Below are 18,879 nucleotides of genomic sequence, written 5' to 3'. Positions count from 1 at the left end.
GTTTTATTTTTTTTCACAAACAATTAGTATTCGTTATTTGCATTCACCCACGTGTTATTCATTTTCATTGACTGTTAGATTTAATTTTCAGCTGCACATTTGTATTGTATGATGACTTTGTATTGATTCACTTCTGTGTGTTGTTGTCCAATCAGTCACCCGGTGACAGCTGTGTGCCATAAGATTGAAGATACTAGAAAAGTAATATGACAAACATTTTGATCATCTTTGTGCTTTATCTATCGGCCAACACTAGTAGTTTATTTGGATGGGTAGATGGATAGATATTTTATAAATGGATCGATGGGTAGATTGATGATTGAATAAATGGGTGGTTGGATAGATGGATACATGGATGGATGGACATGTGGGTTTAACACTCAAACCGGAACAGATGGATAGAAAAATGGATGGATGTTGGAATGAATAAACCGGTGGTTAGCTACAACTTTTTTTTTCTTGAATTCCGTACTGTGCTGTGTGTTGTGAAGCTCTTCAGCGTTCAGCCAATTAATGCCACTGTGACATTGAGCATTATTTCCCTTGTGCAGGGCAGCATGTTTGTTGTGGCTGTCATCGGATGACGAGGCGTACCTAATGTTACGGCTGATGCGTGTAAACTTGCGATAAAGGCACAGTAGACCCCAAACAGGGCTTAAAGTACGATTTAGTGTTGGTCGTGGTGAAGATGTCTCATCGTCCGTGGAATGAAAGCAGCATTCCGACACCGTCTTGTTTTCTGGGACACGAGAAAAGCACAAATCAAACACTTGGGCCGGTTATTTTTGGAGCGAGCCGAGGATTTGCCTTCCCGGGCTGTTTGCGCCGCTCGCCTCCGTGTGATTGATTATTGAGTCGGAGCTGCTGACAGCGAGAGCGGCCTGCCGCGCACGAAGGGGTTAAACGCTAATGCGCATCTATCTCACACAGGTCTATTTTCTCCTCCCTCTCCCCTCCTTTTCTTAGCCAGTTAAACATGATGTGTTTATTGAACTCGCCTCGTCACACTCTCCGTGCTCTTCTTTGAGCTCGATCGTACCTACTCTCACTGGGCATTTCTTGAGGTACATCTGATCAATACAAGGGGGTGCTTGGTTAAAGGGAGAGTTCCGTTCCTTAAGCATTGTATTGTAACCCAACATAATTTCACACAGTGCCGTCTCACGAAAATCATTTTTGGACCGAGCTGCTAGCGTTGCAACTAATGATTAGATTCGTCTGTCAATTATTTTGTGGATGAATGCGATTTGGACTCGGGTTAAAAAAAAAAAAAGTAACTTCGAGAAGAATTATTGAATAATCTATCAGAGGTAGATATTTAACAGCAAATGGGTACTGCTCAAATTCGGCTCTTGTATGAAAACATTTAAAAAATGAAAAATAGTACACAGTTTTAAGTGTCTTTAAAGTATGGAGAAAAAAATAAGTATTGGAAAATTTGCAAAGTTTTGGGTTTGTTGTGGGTTCTCCTCCCTTGGTTGTTTCCTTTCTAATTTTGGTAAAAATATTAATCTATATTTACATATATCTACAGTATACTGTATATCTATTTATATGCACGCACACACACACACACTTCCCACTCCTGCGCTACAGATGGAGATGGTGTGAAAGAGGTGGCGAGAGATATGAGAGCAAGAACACATACCCTTTGGGATATCTTTACATCGAAGATGAACAAAACATTATGACTTCTTAAAATGGGGCAAATTTGCAGTGGTTTATATTTCAGGGTTTATTTCATGAAAAATGACTTAAAACAGCCACCTCTCTCCTTCTTTTGTCACAAATAGCCACAGTGATAAAAATAAAATCCCAGCTATTTTGGGTTGCTTTTTTTTATTCCAATTATTCTTGGACCTTTCATTGACAAGCACAGTTGCCTTTCTTAGCAATCTCAACATCGTGCGGTACCGTTGTTGATCCATATAGCTTTCAAAGTGTGCAGGAAATGCACAACATATGGCAAATCCTCTGTTTTTTTTCTTGTTTAATTTAAGATAAGATAAGATATCCTCTATTTGTCCCACACTGGGGAAATTTACACTTTGGCATCAAGGCTTCATAAGTAAAATATGTGCTGATTAAAGAGAAGAAATGAACTGATTTGGAAATGTCGGTCTGTCTCGTCTTAAGGGGAGCCAGAGCCTAAAAATAGTGACTCATTTAAATATCATTTAAATACAAGACGGCTATTGCAGTATGTATATGTAATATGTTTTACTTATCATTCATTAAATCATTTTAAAAAGGCTGTATATCATCCAGAACATTGAATGAATGCAATCAATGCTGTCTCTGTACTCTAATGCACTTTTTCCTCACCACTAAGACAACTTTGGCCTAAGTATGACACGTCACTAGTGAAGCAAAATTGTGCACTTGTTACCATCATTGCTATACTAGTATTACTAGTGACGTGCTAGATCTTAAAGAATTTTATACTGTCACCAGTAGAACTAGTCTCACACAGATGCCAGCTAGTACGCAGTTTTGCCTCACTAGTAACATGTCGTTGCCCCACTTGTATGCCAAAGTTGTCCTACTAGTGGGGACAAAGTATATTAGTTTCATGGACCTCAAACAGCTGTGTGGAAAGCCTTTTCAATATTTATTTAGTTTCCTTGATATCCAACTAAAGGTGCATCTACTAGTCCACTCTTTGTCTTTGCTAGTAAAACAATTTGAATACTGCCACAATAACTGTCTTGTAACTTTTTTTCCCCCTGCGGCAGTATAACATTTTTGCACACCATTGGGACAATTCCATATCCCAAGTGAGTCAAAATTGTGCACTAGTTGACATCTGCCCACTACAGGTACAGTACCAGTCGTGATTTTTTCAATTTTAACTACTGCAGTAGAATATTAAAATGCCACTAGAAGTACTAGTGCTATTTTATGGAAAGCTGTAAACATCTATTAGATATCCTTGATCTCCATCTTAACCCTTTCATGCACCAATAATGATAACCTGTAGCCTGATAACATGATAAGCTGTACACTGTCGTAACCGCTGTCCCTGAAAGGGTTAAAGTCTGTATACTACCATGTTCATTATCCTCACCAGTAATAAAATTCAGAGGACTAGTTAGAATGAACTAGAGCACACTCGTAGTCTATGTCTTAATAGAAGTGGGCTTCCCCCCTACACACTACATTTTTGCACACTTGTGGGATGAATTTGGCAAATTAGTAGCACAACTACATGTTACTATAGTGAGGCAAAATTACTAGTGGTCATTTTGGTGCTACTACTAGGGTCCAGGAGGCTATCAGTACAGGACTTATGTCCACTAGTTGAGCCTAGTAGTCTCACTAACATAGCACATTTATTAATTTGTATGGTTAATTGCATATTGGTCAGTGAAAAGTGGCAGTAGTGGAAAAATGTTACCGGCAAGACTCAGTTGTTTTGCTTGTGCATTGAATTGTCTGCTTAGTGAGGACAAAGAGCCTACTAGTACATGGACCCAAAGCTGGATATCAAGGATTTGGGGAAAAAAATGCTTTGCATATCTTTCCAAGGCTTTCTTAATGTGATGGAGGGACAGATGGAACTGAAGTGAGGCCACTTCCCCTCCCTTCACGTTTCACTCTGGTGATGCAAAGCAGTCCCACGAATCAGTGCAGAACATCCTGTCGGCTCTGCTGGTATTAATAACCCACCCAGCTATGAGAGGAAGATTTTACTGTATTTCATTTAAAAAATATTTACAGTACATCATCATAATACTAATCGAAGCTTGACGTGTCGTGGCTCGGCCCGGAGGATCAAGTTTGACATCTATGCCAGCCTGCCAGCAAATGTCCAACTGGTCCACGTGAGAGAATTGGGTCAGCGCAAGTGTCAACGCTGTTGGGATGACCGCCATGTGCTTTGGAGGTGGCGATGGAGTCACCATGGGAGTGAATGTAAAATACGCAGAAAAGGACAAGGAAACTAAGGCGGTCATTCGTCTTTGTCTCATTGTATCATCTTATATTGAGTGTCTAATTTGAATTCTGAAATTTAACATGGTTTAATTTAATGTCTTTCATACACACGTGCAGTCGCTGAATTCCAAATATGGTCAATTTCATATTTTTTTTCACGAATCAATACTATTGGGTTGTCCCCACATTATCTGTTATTTTTGCGCATTATTTACCCATCTAAAGTGTGGGAAACGGTTGGAGGACAAACCTATTAACTCTCTTGAATTGTCTTAGATGTGTTGCATCCTATCTTCCTTCACTCTGTGCGAGCCGTGCAGTGTTATGTCGCCTCAAGATTGAAAGTCTGGATGTTTTTTTTTTCTTTTTTTTTTTGAGACAATAACGAATGAAATGTTTGATCATATACATTTGAGTCAGTCTGAATCGCTCTAATGCTTCAGTGAATAAGGAACTGGTGAGCCATGAAGGTAAGTATGTATGCAAATTAATTTCCGCCTCTAACGCGCAGTTCAGTCATCTCATCCTTTCATTTATCGCATCCCTTATGGCAGTGGTCCTCAACTAGAAATGCTGTAGGTCCACTTTTTTTTTTTTTTTTTTAATAAGACCAAGGTCCGGTCCCATGCACGGCGGTCATGGGGAGCAGGGCTATATGCCCATTTAGTATGGTTAAGCCAAGCTTATACAAATCAACACTCCTCACAACCAACCAATAATGGGGTGCATGAAAATAATAATTATTCACTTTGCCAGTACACAGCAAATAATGAGAGGTATTGTGTTGAGGCACAGGAACTCTTTTATTTTGTTAAGTTGTGCCTGCTTAATAATAGAAATAGCCCTTTTAGGGAAATAAGACAATTTTTACTTTAACTTTGTTAAACAGTAGTTGTCTTTTTTCCCTTAATTTAACAAAACAATTTAACAAAATACTCATTTTACCAAAATAAATACTAAACATGAAAACAAAAATATCCTTTTCATTTGTACAATTCCCCTTTTCACATCCCCTCTGAAATCACTGAAAAATACAGTATATCAGAAGAGGAGTTAAGAACCATTTTAAAAACTGACACAAGGGAGCACAGGAATGTGCAGTGCTGTTCTTCCACTAAAGGTGAATGCAATGTTTGAGGCATGCAAATATTATTTGAGGACGCCATTGTGATGTTCATTTACCATGTTGCGGTGTTCTGCTGTTAAACAGCTGCAAAGATCCCCGGGTAGACGGGAGCAAAACTGCACACGATCGAAACCTCCCACGATTCGTCTTGTCTAATTGTCTGTGTGCAGCTCTCCTGGACTGAAGCTGTGAGCACAACTGTGGCGTCGCGCATGCGTCTGTTTCCCGACACAATCATCCATTTTGAATGCGTGTGTGTTGGGATAGACGCGTGCTGACGCTCATGTATGGGCACACCTTAAGTTCAGAGGAGCCAATCAGCGCATCGTTATCGCCGACATGCCCTGCTCAGCCAGGGTCTCCAGTTAGTCAAACATTATACAACACACAGTCGCGCTGCTGCCGTCCTCTGCAATACATCTGTTAGTGCACGCAAAGAATAAAACGGATAATTTTAACAAGCGATCGCGGTAATGCGCAGATTATAGTCCACAAATATAAAATGTATAACGTAAAAATCACTTTATAATTTATTATTTTATACAATTTGCCGAGGGTCCGGACAGAGGAGGTCGGCGGTCCGGTCGTGGATCGCGGTCCGCCAGTTGAGGAAGGCTGCCTTATGGTATGTTGTAAAGGTGATTCAACCACAGTCATTTGCTTCTGTCAAGTAGAACAGTAAAGTCTCTTTCTCTGTTTGGGGGGTCTGTGTGAGCGAAGAATTTGACGTGGACGGCTGGTGCAGCGATGTGTTTGTAACGTTCAAAGACACTGTCATGAAGTAACGATTATATTTGCATATTAAATTAAGTTTCCGAACATGATTTTTGGGTGGTCTTATGTTGATATTGGCGTGCAATGATAAATAATAACAGTATGAAGTAGATTACCAACTTGTGCGATGTGGTGTTCGGCAATTCAAACAAGATTGGGCTTGTTTTTTTATTTCCTGAAAAATAATGATTTCGCTCAAACATATTAAAACGTCCTTTTTAAGCAGCACACTTAGTAAACACATTGTATCCTTATTTAAACACTCACCAAAAAAAAAAAAAAAAAAAAAAAAGCAAGCATCAAATGTATAGAAAATACTTTCGTAACAAACCCCATATCCAACAATTGGGATCCATTACTACATTTAATAATCTGCATCTCTGGATTTGAAATGTGTTCAGTTTTTGCGCTCAAGATGAGGTACAGTTTGCTAGAAGCATTCACTAAGTCTGTGTTCTAAGTGCCAGAAGCTACCTCCACTCTTAAATGACTCTGTCAAACATCTCTGCATCTGCGGTTGATGCTTCTCACCAGCAGAGGACAGTAGCAGGCCAATCTGATGGCCCTCAGAACGTCGAAAACCGTTTTGACCTTTTGCTCTCTGTCTGGGCACACTTCAGTCCATCTGGAAAAGTAAAATATGTCCATGTAGTAGTTAAAGATATGTAGAGATGAAGTGAGCTCACATCACCTCACAATGCAAATGCTGTAATGCTGAGTCATGAGGAAACACTCATCGTCATCCCCAACTTTAAAGTTTGTTCCTCCTTTTGCCGGCATAATTTTCTTATTTTGTGTAGATTTATCAAACTTTTGCTCAAAATGATCAAAATCATGCCTGGGCCAAAAAAAGAACACGTCTGTCTCGACTCACTCTACAACAATTTTTTGCAATGGGCTCGTCCCAGCATTAAAACATGACACTTTTTTTCTCCTCACATATTTGTAGAGGAATTCAACAAAAGTAATAGGATTGACAAAAATGATTCAGTCACAAACAACTGTAAATCAGAATAGACTCTTCAAAGGAATGTTTGTTCCTATGACAACGTTCTCTGTCCCAGTAGAACTCTTGAAGAAAGTTTGCGAATTGACAAATCTAATCTGAGTGTACAAAAAAATGAACCTGTCGCAACCAGCTCTTCAGCCACACGTTTTTTTTGGGCCTTGCCAATTGCCACCACTTCTTTTGTCACGATTGCTAACTTATCTTTTTTCCAGAGATTTTTCACATTTCAATCAGGATCAACAAAACCGAGTCCCAAAAATAATCCAGTCAGAATCAAGTTTAAAATAGATGTGGCCGCTTTTGAAGGCTTGCTACTTTTTTTGCCAGCGTACCTTCTGTGTATCCATCCATCCATTCATTCATCCATTTTCCGATCCGCTTATCCTCACAAAGGTCGCGGGGGGTGCTGGAGCCTATCCCAGCTATCTTCGGGCGGTAGGCAGGGGACACCCTGAACCGGTTGCCAGGCAATCGCAGGGCACACAGAGACGAACAACCATCCGCGCTTACACTCACACCTCGGGACAATTTGGAGCAGGGTTGTCAAACTCATTTTTGTCGCGGGACACATTGTAGTTACGGTTTCCCTTGGAGGGCCGTTATGACTGTGAATTTTGTGAAACCAGATAAATATTTAATCACCTCCACATATTACATACACAGTGAGCAACAAATAGATGGATACCTAGTTTTGAAATCAGAAGTCAAGAATAATGACTTGTTTAAACATAGTTTACATTAATGTAAGAAGAGGTTTGGAAACCGGAAAATGCTTGCAATATCTCCATGTTATTATGGATTTCAATATGAAATTTTGATTAAGACTTTAGCAAGCATCATGAACGTTGACATATTTGAAATGCTTTCGCGGGCCACTAAAATGAAGTGGCAGCCCAGATTTGGCCCCCGGGCCTTGATTTTGACACCTATGATTTCGAGTGTTCAATCAGCCTGCCGTGCATGTTTTTGGAATGTGGGAGGAAACCGGAGTACCTGGAGAAAACCCACGCAGGCCCGGGGAGAACATGCAAACTCCACACGGGGAGGCCGGAGCTGGAATTGAACCCAGTACCTCTGCACTGTGAGGTCGACGCGCTAACCACTGGCCTACCGAGCCGCCTACCTTCTGTATGTGTGGTTCAAAATAATCAAGGCTGTGGTACAGAAACAAAAAAGTCATGACCTGCTGAAACGTGCAACTGACATTCTCCCATTAATTGTCCCGTTGTCCCTTTCCACTTCTTTCGCCAGTACAGCACACCTATCAACAAATCTTTTTTTTCTTTTCTTCCAAAATCAGCCATCAAATGTGTAAAGCTCAACTCGTAACCCTCATCAAATTGCGAACTTTGGATGTGAAACACAATAAGCACAGTGTTCTATACTGTATAATAATGTTAGAATGAAACGACTGTCACATCGTGTTCTCCAGTCAAGATTTCCGCTTGACTCGTTAGGAACTAAACTGTCGTCTCCCCTTCCGGACGTTATCTGCTGACTGTCGCATTCGAGCTCGTGTAATTGATGAAGGGTAGAAAGGAGCCAATGGGTCAGTACAGTAGAAGCAAATTCAAGACATTGGAGTTTGGACTCAGACACGTGAACGGGGCCTTCATCTCTACGGACAGACTTGATGAGACTATCTGGACCATAGCAGCTCAATGAGGCATCGCAGAATAGAATCATTATGGCCCTCCTTCAGCTATACTTGCAATTATAGTTATGTCATCTCCAAAATTTAGCTTCTTTTGCCACCATGGCAGTCTCATTCTTTGCAGATTTTCTCACATTTGCGGGCTCATTGGGTAAAAATAAGACGGCTCTACAGTAGAAATGGGCCTTTTTTTTTTTAGCCAACAAAAAACTAACTTCTTACGTTTCCTTCGTCAGCATAGTCTCAATATTTTCCCTCAGATTTTTGGAGATTTCTGGTCAAAAACAAAAATCCTACCATTGGAGGATGAACAGGCTTTTTTTTTTTTGGAACCATCTTTTGATTGATTCCTCGACTACTTTTGTCATCACTCTTCCCTATTATTTTCACTCCATATTTTTTATCAAATCATAAAGGGGGAAAAAAAACCAACAACAACCCTGTCACAACCAGCAGAAGCGGAAGAAATTATTTTGAGCCAACAAAACAGCTTGCTTCTTTGACCGTGCCTGTATTTTCCCTCAGATTCTTGTAGATTTCCGTTACTAAAAACCAACCCTGTCAACACCAAGGGAGACAGAACATATTTTGTATTTATAACGACATCCACGTTTTTTTTTTTTGCTACTAAAGTGTGTCACTATTCGCTGTCCCGAGGAAATGATTGTTGATTGTCTGTACTTCAACAAGTAAAACACATTTTTTGAGTCACGTCGACTTTCCTTTTCTTTTGACAGCACAGCAACACAAATTTTCTTGTTAGTTAAGTTACACACATTTTGCATCAACAATAAAGAAAATCACTATTGATTAAAAAAAAAAAAAAGATCTCCCCTATGACCAACTTGGAAGTGCAACAGATTTTTCTCACTGAAATGGTTTGCAAATGTTTGGCAAGTCATTGTCTTACTTCAGGAACACACTGCTCCATCACGTGTGAGGAGCACTGATTAAAACTATCGGCGTTGATCTCTGCAAAGGCGCTTTGGAAAGCAGGACGTCACCAGAATCATAGATAGCCACCTCCTACTGAATTTATCTCCTGAGCTCAGACATTAAGGGAGTGACGGGAGACTTTTTATTGGCCGGCCGTCAGAGGAGAACATTGTCAGGAATATTAGGCCGGCCGTTTCTGTAACACCCCCCTTTAATCTAGAAGTCTGGCTCGTGGCGGTCTCTTGTTGTTGGAGTGACTCGGCCGTCGTAAATATGCGTCTGGTCTTGATTACGCCGCCATCGAGAACAACACATGGACAAGCATCATCATTAGGATCAGTCTCAGGGTGCGGGGGTTTGTGGGGGAAGATCAATATGAAGACCTTTACAAGAGAGACTGTGTCATTTACTATTAATAATGGACCCCGGCTGCTTGCCGTAATAGCACCATTAGGAGTACTGCAAGAAGATTGTCCATCCACAGCTAAAGAACACAAACTGTACACATTCATTTTAATGCTCGCTCACACGCAGGGCCCACGCAGGCTTTCTCGGGCACGAAACTCAAACTTGATGTTGTCAAACGAGGACACGGGAAGAAGTAGACGTGGTCAAGTGAAGTTTGGGCCTCAGGGTTCTTGATATTTCCACCTGGATCTGAGGCCCAACCTTTTCTTTCTCATGTCAAAGTATTGGCATGTGTGACTGACAATAAATAGCGCCAAATGCCCGACCTGACTTTGGGTTTTGCCTGGAAGGCGTAAGCAATGCGGAGCGCTCGTAAACATTCACTGCCGTGGATGTTTATGTTGAACAACTGTATTAGCAATGTATGTATAGTAGGATACAATGACTTTGAATGTCCAGTTCCTGCTCCAATTCCCACTAAGACATAGGAAGAGGGAGGGGGGCTGTGGCTAGATTGCTGATGAGAAAGGTGCAGTTTGAGAGTAGTTCTAGTATTTCTCCAAAATGAATTGTTCAAATTGAAAATGCAAGCTTCTGTCCTTTTTCAGGTTTTTTTTCTTTTTTTGGGGGGAGTGAAAAAACACCCGATCCTCTCTGCGCTGTTCTTTTAAGCTTTTTAAAATTCACCTTTTAAACATTGCCAACATACGGTATTTGACCACAAAAAATCTAATTGCAATCATAAAATGTATAGAAAATACTCCACGTATTGCAATGTGTGTACAATCGTGTGCCCTTAAGAGGAGGGTCCTGGTGGCATGCGAGTGTACGTGTGAGTGTCTGGGTGTCAGCTGTGGCCTACAGAAGCTCCTGGTGTTCAATAAACAGCTGAGAAGTGCATCGGCGACTGAGGCTCTCCTTTCCCTCATGCAGGGGTATACTGTAATTGCTTACCGCTCAAGCATTGCTGCTCTGTAATGAAAATGCCAGAGACAGCCGCTGTGTGCAAGCAACCTTCATCTTACCAGCAATTTCCTGTTATTAGTGTGTGTGTGTGTGTGTGTGTGTGTGTGTGTGTGTGTGTGTGTGTGTGTGTGTATACGTGAGACATTTCCAAATGAAATCTGCCTTTAAAATATCAATTCAAATGCGTAATGTGATGAGAAATGAGTGTGCATACGTGAAAGACGTCACAGAGCGAGTGCGAGAAAGGATGAATAAATGCTGATACGACTGCACATTATTACCAAAGCTCATAAGGAAAAAATGAAGCCTCCATCACAATGTATGGAAAAAGCTGTCCTGAATGGACTTTGTAACAATATGTTATTTATAGTCGTTTAAAAGCCCTTGATTGCCGTACTTAGATTTAGACATGACGGTTGTAACAACAGTCGTGTTGTGGTCATTTATGTGCGTGGATTCTCACTCGGACCTCCAATGTGGATTTAAACATCCCCAAACCCTCGAGCTCTTGCCTCAGCCCTCAGTAGTCGTCCATCTTCTCATACTCCAACATCCTGACGTTCCCTTGGCGCTGCTTTGCCACATCGATCGCTGCTCTCGACTGTCACGATGTCTTTTGGCAGAGATCTTCTCCATAAGGCTTTTTTTATTTTTTTTTTTTGGGCCATGCTTTTTGAGATCCGCTGCCCTCAGATTCCCCTACCTGGCATGAGCCTGCAGTCATTGTTTTTATACCCTGGGTGTCTTCTAGCGTTGTTTAACTGACCATACAGGTTCAGGCGGTGAGACCCGACGAGGGACGGTAGATCCACAGTTCAGCCATTATGTACAGATATTTGCATCTCAGATTTTACTCTCTTGAGACAGGTAAAGTAATCAAGTAATTGTTGATGTCAAGCTTTTGTTCAAATTGATTCTAACTTCATGCCACAATCTCCGTCAATATCCGCCAGGGAGTAGGGAAAGCCATGAGATTTGATTTATTAAGTGACAGTTAAAGTGGGTCAGCTGTGTGGGATTGGTTGTTGATTAATCATGTCTTAATGTCTTGAAGCACTGTCGAGACCAATTTATGATGTCAAGATGAGGAACATGACCTCCGCTATATATTTTTGTCTTTATTGATTAATTATTAAGATGATTCCTGAAAAAATATTATTTCTGAAATTGTCTGTGTGGAAGTCCACACATCAGATTTAAACCAAGAACAATTTAATTCATTTCCCCTCCATGTTTTTAGCAAGGAAATCCTAATCTCTAATTTAGAAACCCAATTTATTCAAAATTGGGGTGCACAGACTTCGTGAGCAATCACTAAATCATTAGATTCATATGTATATCCTTTAAAAGAGCTGTATGGAAAACCCTTCCTTTTCTCCACCTTTTTCCCGAGGGCTATCATGGAGAAACAAATATGTGCGCGACTTCCAGTCAAACACTTCCGGCCGGAAAGAATTTTTGTATTTGTTACAAATTTTGTTTCACTGAGCGGTTTATTTGAACGTTCCCCGCAACCGGGCCCCACCCTATTCCTGTTTCTCTTCCCATGGGAGTGCAGGCAAGCGATCCCAGAGTTTTTGCTCTCCGTGAAAACACTCTGTGAACACTCGAAGCTCAGTGGCCGCTTCCCTCTGACAACATCCTGTTTAAAGCCTCACAATGGCAAGTTACTGTTAACCAGTTGTTTGGTGTAGTCTCGGTCTCATGGTTTCAAAATGTAAACGGCAGGATGAAGAGGACTGTTTAAAGAACAAGATTCGTTGGCTGATTGATGGATCAAAGCTGAGAGTATTACAGAATGTCATCAGCAGGTTGCAACAGAGAGACTGAAAGAGTTGTGGAAAGGCTTAGAAGTGGAAGCTGTCAGAAATTGTCAAGGATCAAAGACTTGTTGTGAATTTTGCTCTTTGGTTGAACAGCAAGTTGAGCAAAAAGTACAGAAACTCTGAACAGCTGAGAATGTATTTCAGTTGTTTTAAATTTACTTTTCAATTTCGTTGATGCATTATGCCAAAAATATTTGCTCACCTGCCTTGATTTCATAAGTAATGAAGTTCAATTTAGTTTAGTTTCATTCTGACATTTGACTTGAAAGTCATTCTAATCATTCATTCATTCATTCATTTTCCGAACCGCTTGATCCTCACTAGGGTCGCGGGGGGTGCTGGAGCCTATCCCAGCCGTCTTCGGGCAGTAGGCGGGGGACACCCTGAATTGGTTGCCAGCCAATCGCAGGGCACACAGAGACGAACAACCATCCACGCTCACATTCACACCTAGGGACAATTTAGAGTGTTCAATCAGCCTACCATGCATGTTTTTGGAATGTGGGAGGAAACCGGAGTACCCGGAGAAAACCCACGCAGGCCCGGGGAGAACATGCAAACTCCACACAGGGAGGCCGGAGCTGGATTCGAACCCGGCACCTTTGCACTGTGAAGTCGACGTGCTAACCACTGGACTACCGGGCCGCTCATTCTAATCAATGAAATTAAATTAGCAAGTTTATTCAGCTCATTAAATTAGACATTTCGGGGGCAAATTTAAATAGATAATGGACATTTTTGGGAAGTGTTGTGTCAATGTTGGTTTGTAACAGTCTATGCGACTGTAAAATATAATACTAACTTTCACATTGTGGTGTATGTTAACTCAAGCAGTGCCCCAGGTCGTGATTTTGGAGATGTGAGGATTACACCAGACAGCATCAATATACGAAAGCCCTGTTTTATTATTATTTTTTTTTAAAATAGCAGAATATTGCTAATGTTGTTAAAAACTGATTTTCTCAGAAAAAATACAAAATAATAGGCACATAAAAAATAATAACATTTCTTAGTGATCCTAAAATTTCTGACTAGTGTATATATTGTGGTGTATAAAATACAGTAGTGTGTTTTTGTGGAAATTGGTCTGGCTGACCCCAAACTTCTGTACTGTAGTGCATACATGCAAGTGTGTTTAAGTACTGTTGAATTTGCATGCGAGTGTGCTCCTGCAGCGTGACCACAGGCTTGTTTACACTTTAGGGACGAGTGAATTCAAGTTCGCGAGAAGTCGATGTGGCACGACTGCACTTTACCCTCAACGCTCCGAGTGGATGAAGTGGGCGCGCTGCAACTAATTATGCCTTCCCAAATCGGACAAAAGGATCATGTGGGTTTGCATGTCGCTATGCCAGATGAGGGTGTCCTTAGGAAAAAAGTATGTTATCATTTGACCATATAAAAGCAGCTTAGAAAATCACCAAACTGTCTTTTGCATGAATGAAAATTGCAGCTCTGGTGTTGCCGTGGTAACCTTGGATCATCCAGTCTGGTGGGCTTTCAATATTGGTGGACCAGCCAGGACATGTCTAGTGTCATCATTACATCAGTACTAACATTACTGTTTAGAGTTGTATGTAATTGTAGGTCGGTACGTAAATACAGTTGGTACTCCCACTTGATTTTGGGTGAGAGAGTCAGGGCACACCCCAGACTGGTCGCCAACCAGTCGCAATCCATATACAGACAAACAAGCATTCACTCTAACATTCACACCAAAGGACACATTGGATCAGAAATGGGCAACTTAAATGTTGGAGGGGGCCACAATTTCTCATCTGTGCCTATCTGGTGGCCACATAGCACCACGCACTTCCTACCAAGTTGGATGATACATTTGCCATTTTAAATATGGACAAAAATACGATCATCTGCGCAAAATACATGCTCTTATTGGATTTCATTTTTCATAATAACATTTGCATGTATTAAAACATCCACTAGCCTTACTCAACAACAAATAGTTATATATATATATATATATAGTCAAAAACAAACACTGCCCTCGCTACTGTGAAGGAGGAGAGGGTGAGGTATAGAATAAGTCGCCTTTCCAGTATATATCCGGATTTAGAGAAAATGTAGTTGAAAGAAGTTAATGACAAAAAAATGGTCTGTGTTAAATGAGGAGGAGAATATGCAAATCCTCTAAAGGCGAAGCACGACGTCAAGGACCAGGATCCTCACAGTCACAAGAGAGGTAACAATGGTAGAGTTCATGTTCGGTTCAGCTGTGACTGTGACTGCACTGTTTTCTGTGAATCCCTGTAGAAATATACTTAAGGTTCCTGTTTTGCTCCTAGATCGGCCTTTCTCTAATTACCATCATGTTTGTGGTGCTCATAAATCCTACGATTTGATCATGCATCGACTAGAGATAAAGACACTGTCCCAGGTACAAATGTAACAATGTGCTTATTATTGTGATTGCGGTTCACAGCGGTGTACTACGGTATCATTAGCTATTACGACATCTCTCTCTCTCTCTCTCTCTCTCTCTCTCTCTCTCTCTCTCTCTCTCTCTCTCTCTCTCTTTATTGATATCAAATTCAATTTGTTATATAATAAGATAGTTATATATGGTAATAACATAAGTCCTGAAGAGATAATGAGCTTAGAGGGGTACAAAACAAGCTTTATACATCAATTACAAATATTTTGTTTTGTTTTATATTCAGTACTTTTGTTACGAGAAGACTAGTTTAATGTGCTTGTCTGTTTGTCACTCTGTCAGCCAGCTATTCAAAGTACTTTCATAGTGTTATAGTGGCCAGTTGTCTAGAATTTTCTTAAGCATCAATACAGCTGTCTTGTCTGTCTGTCTGTTCGTCTTTCTCTCTGCAGCTAGCTATCCATTGTACTTTAGCTGTACAATACTAGCCAATCTGTCAGTCCATCCGTCTATCAACTGATCAGTTTGTCCATTTATCTGTCTGTCTATCGGCTTGCAATCCAATATACTGTGACAGTACATTGGTTGCCATTTTCCCATCATTTTTTTTTCTTTTTTTATCGAGCAGCTAGCCATCTGTCTAAGTTGTTTGTCTGTGTCTTTCCATCTATCTTGTCTTTCTCTCCGCTGTCAAAATTTGTTTGGTTAATATTTATTTGTTACCACCAGTTGACTCTCTCGAGCCATCAAATCATCCATTTTCTGCGTGTCGGTCTGTCTGTCTAATATTAGATTTGAATCACTTTCACTCAATATTTAGTTTGTAACACCAGGAACCTAATTCACTCGCTGGCAGTCTGTCCGTCTGCCCGTCCATCTGCCCACTTCTCCGTCCGTCTGTTTGTCTAGAAAGTAATTTTGAGATATTGAAGGTATTGGCTGCACAATGTTGAATATGTCACTGCTGTTCATGTAAACACACTACAGTTTGTGCGCTCCACCGAATCATGTCGGTAATGCGGCTGACAAAAAAAAAGCCATCAGTAGTTCATTGTGTGCGAATGCGTGTGTGTGTGTGTGTGTGTGTGTGTGTGTGTGTGTGTGTGTGTGTGTGTGTGTGTGTGTGTGTGTGTGCGCGCGCGTGTGTGTGTGAATATTCAGCAGGAAGCAAATTAAGTGCTTACTAAACACAGCTACTTCTTTTGTGTTGCTAAGCGACAGACAGGTACACTTATTACCTGCTCACCAGATAATCCATGCAGTGCTGTGTAAAGCTTTGGCTGGTGGTTGCTAAGGGTTACACATTGGTTGCACCACCTTCTTCTACTTCTTTCATATTTGGGTTTTGCCTGGGAAGAATGCATTAGCACTAGTTAGAGGCGTAACCAACATGAAAACCAGAGAACTGTTGATGGATATGATCATGTGCTCAATGAACCATTCTTGACCTGCATTAATATGTGCCTAATTGTGATTCAAAAAACAAGCAAATGTGAAGGTGAGAGAAGATCATTTGGGGTCATTAGGCAGCACACTGGCCAAGTGGTTTCGGATGTCAGCCTCACAGGCAGGTTCAGGGTTTGAATCTTGGTTGGGGCCTTGCTTTTTGGAGTTTGAATGTTCTCCCAGTGCTTGCATGGGTGTTCTCTGTGTACTCTAGCTTCTGCCTGCATTCCAAAAACACAATGTCACCTTGTTCATCGATGTAAATGAGTGTGAATGCTTGTTTGTCTCTTTCAATCAGTCACTCAAACTTTATTGATAATTGATAGCACTTTTCATACATAAGAATGCAGCTCAAAGTGCTGTGCAAAAACATAAAAAGACGACCCTCCCCCTCTGCCCAACATACGCAGATACATGTCCCCCCCAAGCATGCCTATGCTTACACATACACACACACACACACACACACACACACATACACACACACCCTGATGAATTATATTAAAACAAAATTGTGCCGTGCGATTGGCTGGTAACCAGTCCAGGATGTTAACAATCTCTCCCCCAGCTGGGATAGCCTCCAGCTCACCTGTGACCCGAATGAGGACAGTAACAACACAAAACGCATGGATGTGAATATTTAACAAGTGTTGGTGAAGGAGAAGGCTGGAGTTGCAACGAAACAGCACGCCCAAAGAAACAGCAAAAGTAAAATGGCGAAAAGCAGTTTATCGCAATCGCTCCACACCTGAGGAGTATGTAGTTCTCAGTCTTTGCACATGTTTTCAGCAATTATCAGTCTTCTCAATCACTCCACCTTGGTCAAATGACATTTAAGGGACTTGTTTACTAGTGGCGTAATCAAAGATTGTTTGAGGTTTTGCCACCTGCAGTATGTATGATGTAATGGTGATGAGGTCTGTAAAGTGGGACTTTACAGCAGGTAGGGATCACCGACGGTCAATCTAAATTAGGATTTTTGTCAATTTTTTTTTTTTGGTTTCCTTCCAGTGAGATCAGTTGACGGACAAGAGGCCATGTGGTCTGGCGTACTGCTTCAGTGAGCAGAAGGCGAGCCGATTGCCGTCTGCCTTGATGACTTTGTGATGGAGTGCGGCTGTCATCTGTTCCCCTCTTGTCGCAGTGTGCTCTATAGCGTCCTCGGGAAGTGCTCGCCGTCAAAGTACCGGCAGCCACATAACGTCGACGGGGCGCTTAGAGTGCTCATTTTTATGTTGATGCGTTTTTCCTTGCTGGTGTTTGTTTACGTCTTTGTATTTAGACCAAATCGGCGCTTGAGGCGTCCTGGCTGGTGTCTGCAGCTGTGAGCTCATCCTCACCGGGTTATATTTTTTTCTTTTCTTTTTTTTTTCTTTTTTATTTTTTTATTTTTTTTATTTTTGCGCTCCAGTTGGTGACGTCTCCACAAGGTTGCACAGGGGGAGCATATGGTTGGCGCGATGCTGAGCATTTGAGGAACATCAGGGAGCATCTGGGCCCATTCACTCACAGAAATAGAAAGAAGCTTTATTGCGCACACAAAAAAAATTATTGCCTCCTGCTGGGATACATTGAATTTATAATAGATGTTTCTTTGTGCGTAACATTGTTTCTTATGCTAGTGTACTAATTAGACTTGTGTGTGTAATTCAATGCAGCATGGTGAACGAGTGGTTAGCAGGGTTCTGCTAGTTTTGGATAACCATTATAGTTGTTTTTGTATTTCGTTTTTTTCACTTTAGTTAGTTGTAATTAGTTTTTGGAGCAAGTATGTTGGCTTTTATTTAAAATGCTTCATTTTACTTTAGTTTTTATTAGTGTCAGTTTTAGTTTTAGTTTTTTTAAATATATGAAGTATTCGAGTGCGCGGCACGGTGGGCGACTGGTTAGCATATCCAACTCATATTGCAAAGGTGCAGGGTTTGATTCCGGCGCCGACCTTGCTGTGTGGATTTTGGATGTTCTCCCCCTGCCTGCATGGCTTTTCCTTGGGTACTCCAGCTTCCTCCCACATTCCAAAAACATGCATGGCAGGTTAATGGAACACTCTAAATTGTCCCTCGGTGTGAGTGTGAGCGCGGTTGGTTGTTCGTCTATGTGTGCCCTGAGATTGGCTGGCAACCGGTTCAGGATGTCCCGCGCCTACTGCCCGAAGACAGCTGGGATAGGCTCCAGTTGCCCGCGACCCTCGTGAGGGTCATCAGATTAGAAAATTAGTCAAATGCAATGAAAAAAAAAATATTCTCAGTATGATATAATACACGTCAACCTTCCTTCTTCTTCTGCTGAACAGTGATACAGAAATAAACACATTTAATGGCAAAATGTCAAGTATGATATTAATTGACAACAATGAAAATGAAGATCATTCTCGCTATAATTACAGTTAGTTTTAAAATGTAGTTT

General features: G+C 41.1%; 1 protein-coding gene and 1 long non-coding RNA gene across 7 annotated transcripts in view; one reads left to right on the top strand and one right to left on the bottom strand.

The window, feature by feature from the left end:
• The window catches only part of magi2b (membrane associated guanylate kinase, WW and PDZ domain containing 2b), a 122,936-nt gene that overhangs the window by 3,029 nt on the left and 101,028 nt on the right, over positions 1 to 18,879 (top strand). The gene's annotated exons all lie outside the window — the stretch shown is intronic.
• LOC109526773 (uncharacterized) lies at positions 8,816 to 9,098 on the bottom strand. The gene is made up of 2 exons (XR_002170410.1): positions 9,068 to 9,098; positions 8,816 to 8,993 (listed from the first exon to the last, which is right to left on the bottom strand). It is a non-coding gene; the product is annotated as an uncharacterized LOC109526773 (long non-coding RNA).

The sequence above is a fragment of the Hippocampus comes genome, unplaced genomic scaffold, assembly GCF_001891065.2.
Source record: "Hippocampus comes isolate QL1 unplaced genomic scaffold, H_comes_QL1_v1.1 scaffold112, whole genome shotgun sequence".
Taxonomy (NCBI): Eukaryota; Metazoa; Chordata; class Actinopteri; order Syngnathiformes; family Syngnathidae; genus Hippocampus; species Hippocampus comes.
Note: the sequence above shows the minus strand (reverse complement) of the source record. Positions and strands in the feature narration are given on the sequence as shown.